Here is a 6725-nt window from a genome sequence, read left to right as displayed (position 1 = left end):
CGAATACCCGTATTGTCAGCAAAGGAACGCGTCATGTGTTTTTAAACCAGAGCACCTGCCCCATTCGGACAGCCTGAAAATTTGACAAGGCAACAGGTGTTCATTGTAAATACTGTAGACACCTGCCAATAAGAGGTTGCAAGTCACAAATCTTTCATTTCACATACACACTAATATATATATATATAGATATATATATATATATATATATATATATATATATATATATATATATATATATGTGTGTGTGTGTGTGTGTGTGTGTGATTATAATCACAAACATCATCATCTTCTTCCCAGCTTGTTCCCATTTTTATATGGGGTCGCCGTGATACCTTCTTTTTGAAGGACTTTGGTTTGGCTTTGGGGTAGACTTTGTAGTCCCGTGATTCACTTATTTCAACCATAGGGAAATGAAAACCTGGGCGTAAATCCATATCGATTTCTACTTTATTTTAAGGACTGATAAATGCTGGTAATTTCTACCGCTATGTATCTGTCCTTCGAAAATATTAGAAATATAGTCGAAACTGGTCAGGAATAACATACAGTTTTCCATGTCCCTGTATATATATATATATATATATATATATATATATATATATATATATATATATATATATATATATATATATATATATAAAAAAAAAGGTAGACGAATCACTATCAGATAGAAAGAGTTGCTGTTCCTGATTTCCCCGAGACAAGAGGAAGGAGCGAAGATTACTAAAAAATATCTGGTTTGTCTGTGAGATAAGTAATAAGTAATAGTCGTGTTACCAGTAGTGTCTAGTATAAATTATCATTTACAATTTCACTCGCCTGATGCTCAGTCCTTGAAGGACCGTAAATCATTGCAAATAATCAACATTGTTGGGATATCCCAGAAGAACTATCTTGTACTGTACAATGTTTACGCTTCACCATTGTCTGGTCTGAAGATCTTGCATTGTCAACTTAATACCTTGAATATTGCTGTCAGAGTTAATCATTATTCCTGCGTAAGAGCCAGTTCAGATTTTAAGCACTTGTGTTTTTTACCTTGCTAATAGAAGTCGACTGAACGTATTGGTTATCAAAAATCGAACTCAGGTTCAAATACTGAATACTGATAGACGAATTCTGCACTTGATAACAGGTATCATTGATCTCTCATGCAATTTTATGAGTCTCATTTATGTCTACTGAATGTTTCATTTATGTATTCAAGTATGCATAACTGAGTATAGTATACATGTCACTTGCCTCTTACATAACTAATATGGTGCCCTCTCGATGAGACAGAAAGAGTTATTCCTGGGGAGAGACTATTTTCCCCATGTCAATCTGATTTTGTTAAAATCACAATCGACAGACAGGAAGCCACGCACCGAGTCGTAAAAGTCTACCAGCAGTTTATAAAATTTCGAAATTTATAACGAACGGGGGAAGGAACTGAAACAAAACTTTAGCAAGGAACGAGGTTCACAATACAAAGGACCTGTTCAATAAAGAAATAAGTTCACCTGGGAGGTTCAAGAGCAAGGTACGTTCCATACACCAGTCTTCTGAGTAGGTCTAGAACTGCCACTTTTTATTTAAATTTTCACACTTCTTAAAACGAATGCTAGCTATGTGGGAACGGTTAGAATATTGAGAGAGAGAGAGAGAGAGAGAGAGAGAGAGAGAGAGAGAACAAAAAACAATCCGAAATGTAAGACATCTGAAATTTGAACACCTCCACGTGTTCATTACGACTTATCTGTTAGAGTAGATCACAAAACTTGAGGACAACACTGAATTACACTCTAGTCTAACGACAGAGGTTTATACATAACAATACGATGTTCATCTTTAGTTTCCTCAGAGCCTCCCAAGGAGATGAACATTCTACAGTGAGCTCTCATAGGCGACAGCCGTCTCGAAAAATTAATTATAATTCAAAACGAAAAGAATTAACACTATAAGCTCCCTTGCTTCAAGGAATGAAAGACCGGTCTCCTCGGAATATTTATATCCCTCTATTACATATGCATTAACCTTAATGCGTTGCTTTTTTTTATTAAAGTTACATAAACGATATTTTACACATCACGATATTTGTACAAATATTCTAACCTTTCAATTTTCTATCAAAACACTTACTTCAACAAAACCTTTAGGTAACTGGTTTATGAAGCCCAGGTTTAAGAACGTGCGCGTAACACCAGATATTAAAGGCTCCTTAAACCTGAATGTATTTGCATCTCGAACACTGTTATTCCTGAAGGCCTTGTCACAAAAGTGCTCCAATTCTTCAACGCAGTAATGGCGATAATGTTGTAAATGACCGTCTGACGCGTCCACAAAGTAGTGGGGCCGCACCCATCATCGAGACAGTCCAGTGGGAGATTATGGCGGATTACAGCTTCGACTCCGATGAACATTCCGTACCATGTGCATATAGGGAGGAACATTTTTCAGTCTCATTCGAATGTCGCATAACATGACTAGAGGGAGACCTTTGATGCATCCACAGCTTTTGCAACTACAATGCTCATCATAGTTTCCCCAGAGGAAGCGACCTTGGGCATTATAACCTCGTCAATGTCAACAAGAGCGCTGACAAACTTATACCTGTTGATGAAACAATCATTGTAAGAGACCGTTTCCTCGTGCTCCTTTGGAACTTTGCCAATGAACCCTAAATACATATTCAAAAGACCACATGCATTGGGTCGCCTTCCAGACAAGGGAAGCTTTATTACTTCAACAAGACCTTGTTCTTAATAGTAACTTAGGACCTTCGACATATTTGGATGCATGTCATAATCATAAAAGAAAACCTTATCAGCACCTAAAATGAATATAAGTTCGAGCCATTCAATCAATCTAATGCTGTAATCAGTGATTGGATAACTCATTCCCTTCACACACAAACTGCAAGATCTTCCTTCTGACCAGATGGAGGAAGAATGTTGTCTACCTTTAGATTTGTCTTGGCCATGTCACAAGGTTTTCTCAACTACAGACACAGCTTGCAGTACAATATGTCTGTATCCATGAGGATACAGACATGTATGGTTGCATAACTCCATTCTTATACACGCCCATTGCAGCCCTCCATAGACATCTGCGCTCAAAAACAGGAGCAACTGCTGTTCCTTGTCTTCTTCAAACCACAGTTGACAAAAAAGAGATGTGTTGACCTTGATCTTAGTGATCTGACCTATGATACGTACTGCCGGTACTTCTTTGGTCCAAGTTCTATTATCGAAGTCTGCACCAAACAGACAGTAAGGTCCGTCAGCAGTCTGAAGTTCTTGATAGTGTGTGCCAACGTAACTAAGATTATAAAGAGACGGGAATTATGAACTCGAACTATTCTTAGATAAATCTTTGTCCTTCACTTTCAGCCAGAATCCTGAATCGATGGAAACAAGGGTGATATTTGAAGTCCTTGCTGAAGACTTAAGGCAAAACTGTTGCCGCTCAACAATGTACTGTAAAAAAAAATTAAAAACAAATTTTCATGAGCAAAATTTTCTTTGCATATTCTATAGATATCGGGTAATTTTAAATCAAACCGTGCAAAAGAGGGCTACGTTTAACATGAAGCTCAGTTTATTCCCTTTGGAATGAATATTAGGGGTTCTTTCTTCAACTATGACCTATAAACATTTTGATCTGTGTGGAATGAGTCTTGATTCTTATTATAACTGAAACTGACTATGAGTACGAAATTCAAATAGGTTTATCAATATGTTTCTGGTAAGTGTTAATTTTTAATGTGTACCATTTGATGGTTCGTAAATGTCTGAAAACTACTGATCAGGAAAGATGCTGGTTCTTGCTTATAAACCGTTTTGTGAACAGTTTGCAACTGCTATGATTGTTAACTTGCATCAACACTCAAGCATAAGCCTAATGATTTTTGGCAATCTCAACATTATGAAAAACTTTTTTGCCGAATGATTTGCGAACTAATGTGAAATAGAGACGACCATCTATCTATCTTCCTTTCTTTTCCAGACCTGCAAACTTTTTTCGAAACAATGACGACAATTTATCTATCTTCCTTTTTTTTCCAGACTTTCAGTCAACCCCAAAGATGTCCCTCTATTAATATTTTATCTTTAGCCTATCTCTAAGGATTTCTTTAATAGATATTAATTTATATGTGTAGATTCTGGCACAAAATACCATTTGTCTTGTACAGTACAATGACTCATTTGCCAACATTTCTTCTTGCAGTAAATGTCAGTGTGAAAACATTTTTCCAGGTCAAACGTTGTTAAAATATTGTCAGCACAATGCTGAACAACTGCACAGTTTTTGGCTGTTTTAACACAAAAAGGAAAATCAAATCTTTTGGTTTAAGCATAAGTTTCTTTCCTTTTTTCGAGAGGTGAAAGTTTCAGAGATGCATGCATACAAGCATGTCGACGATTTGATAAGCTTAACCCTGATAATGCTTATGATTTGCTCTTCGCTTTTTTGCAACGATGATAGTACTGACATGAAATCAAGTTGCAAGATGAAAGTTTTGTTTCTGAAAGGCAGAATATAGCCTTTCTTGTAAGTTAAATGGAAGACATTTTAACTCGTTAGGCCAAGACAAACAGCGCGTGAACTCGATAACAGTTGTTATCCAGTTCGATTGCAAGTGCAAATGACTACTTATGTAGGAAAGGTCTCTTAAACAGCAGCAGTTTGGAAAAAAACTGCTAATTTCATTATGTTGTTGAAAAGTGTTTTGATATTATGAATTCTTCTTCAGTATATGATGACAGTAACACGAAATGCTTTTGGGATTAATTATGAGGAGCAGAAAAAGGTAGATAATATGAAAACAATGATAGCAGCGAACTCACGATTTAATTGCCTTTATAGATTTCAAAATTGAGAAATTCTGTCAAATCTCTTACAGACCTTTACAAATTACTAAGTAAATTATGTAGTGTTAAATTCATACCTACAAGGCGATTAAATCAAGACATACGTTGGAATATTTTTTTGGTTGCATACGTCAAATGAATGGACCACATAAGCTAAATTCGGTGAGTTTTTAATTTTGCTTGAGAAAGTATTTGTCAGGAAAAGACATTGCACTGTGAAGTGAAAGAAAAACCCCACTGAATGTGAAAACAAAGTTGATTTTTAAATAAGCAGTTGTCATCATCTGCTAGTTCACAGCTGTGAACGAACGGAAATTAGCAGTAGAAATGTGTCTGATTAGCATTTTCTTTAAAAATCTGATCAGTGAACTTAAAATTGAAAAGGATGATGTTAGAGAAGAACAGAATCTGACTAAGAAAGAGGAAGGAAAACTTGAAAAATTAATTTCTTATATAACAGAAGAATAGTCTCTTCGTTACATTGATGGCTGCACCGTCAAGAAATTTGCATTGAAATATCTTTAAAAAAGGAGTTGAAACAAGAGACTGCAATTTATCAGAAATTTCATGGCTGAGCACAATCAAAATATAGGCAGACTACATGCAGCACCTTCTAATGCTTTCACGTCTCAGTTATCTATGTGAGAGAGACATTTATTGCAACTCATGACAAAACTTCACGGGAAGTTAAAAACTGCATAAAGTCGCTTGATTCTGAATTAGAATTGTCTGAGGCTGATGATCCCAAAGATGTAATAATTAGGATGAATTACCTAAATAAAATGACTGTAATGAAGAAAAAGAAAAAGAACGAGTGCCAGAGCACGAAAAGAAAATTTATGAAACTAATAAACTAATACCGAATGGGTATCGAGAAGTTCTTTGTTCTTATTTTGTTAAATGAATCCATATACAATACTAGTTACGATAAAAACAGTTATGTCCATCTTACTGGACATATCCTCTAGGACCTTTAATGACTCATGGCTTTGTGAATTTGTTTAGCATTAAAGTGAAAAATAAGAAAAACTCTTAACTGAAGATAAGTTTTACTAAAGGAACCGATTATGAAAAAAAAAAATGACCGCTTAAATGAGCGCGGTACCTTGACATATGAATCTCTAGCGGAGAGGGGCTCACGTGACAGCCTGCGCAGAAAAGGTCTTATTTTCGTTACCAGGCCCATTCTTCTTTGGATCCTGCACCACACATCTCACACCTTACTCATTATTGGAACAGGGTATCTGGAGTCCTACAATATCCAACGAAATACTATTCTTTGGATAATGGAGTCCTACTGCGCATGTGCTGACCGGCCGCTTGGATAGAGAAAACAAAAGAATAACGTCTGTGGGTCCCAGAGACCAAACTGAGATACTATAGGTTCCCGAAGTCACTTCAGGTAATTAATTGATATATACACTGTGTCTGTTCATTTTAAAGCATTTCTAAGAATTGTCTAGGCACTAAGACCTCAAAGGGATATTCTGTTAATGAGCAGACGTCCGGTATTGGCGATCGCTGAAAAATACTGCATCTACGTCATAGCGTGCTGTACGCGAGTACAAGTTGGCTGCCGATAGAAAATGTGACTTGGATACGAGTTATGCCATTGCGTTTTCATGTGAATTCTGTGGTCTACGAGGAGCTACCTTGTCTCAAGAAAGCGTCATTATGCTCCAAGTAGCCAAGGTCCTGCTAAAAAGTCAACATTCGTCCCGAGGACCCGTTTTAATTGCAGCATTTATATTCCTAGAAGCACGATTAAAGTCGGATATACTGGACGTATTTTCAGTTCTTAACTGTGGTACTTTCAGTTTCATTCTCATTTTAAATTTCTATTTTTTGCTATTCAGTTTCTCTAGCCAT

This window comes from Macrobrachium rosenbergii, chromosome 42 (assembly GCF_040412425.1).
Source record: "Macrobrachium rosenbergii isolate ZJJX-2024 chromosome 42, ASM4041242v1, whole genome shotgun sequence".
NCBI classification, from domain to species: Eukaryota; Metazoa; Arthropoda; class Malacostraca; order Decapoda; family Palaemonidae; genus Macrobrachium; species Macrobrachium rosenbergii.
Note: the sequence above shows the minus strand (reverse complement) of the source record.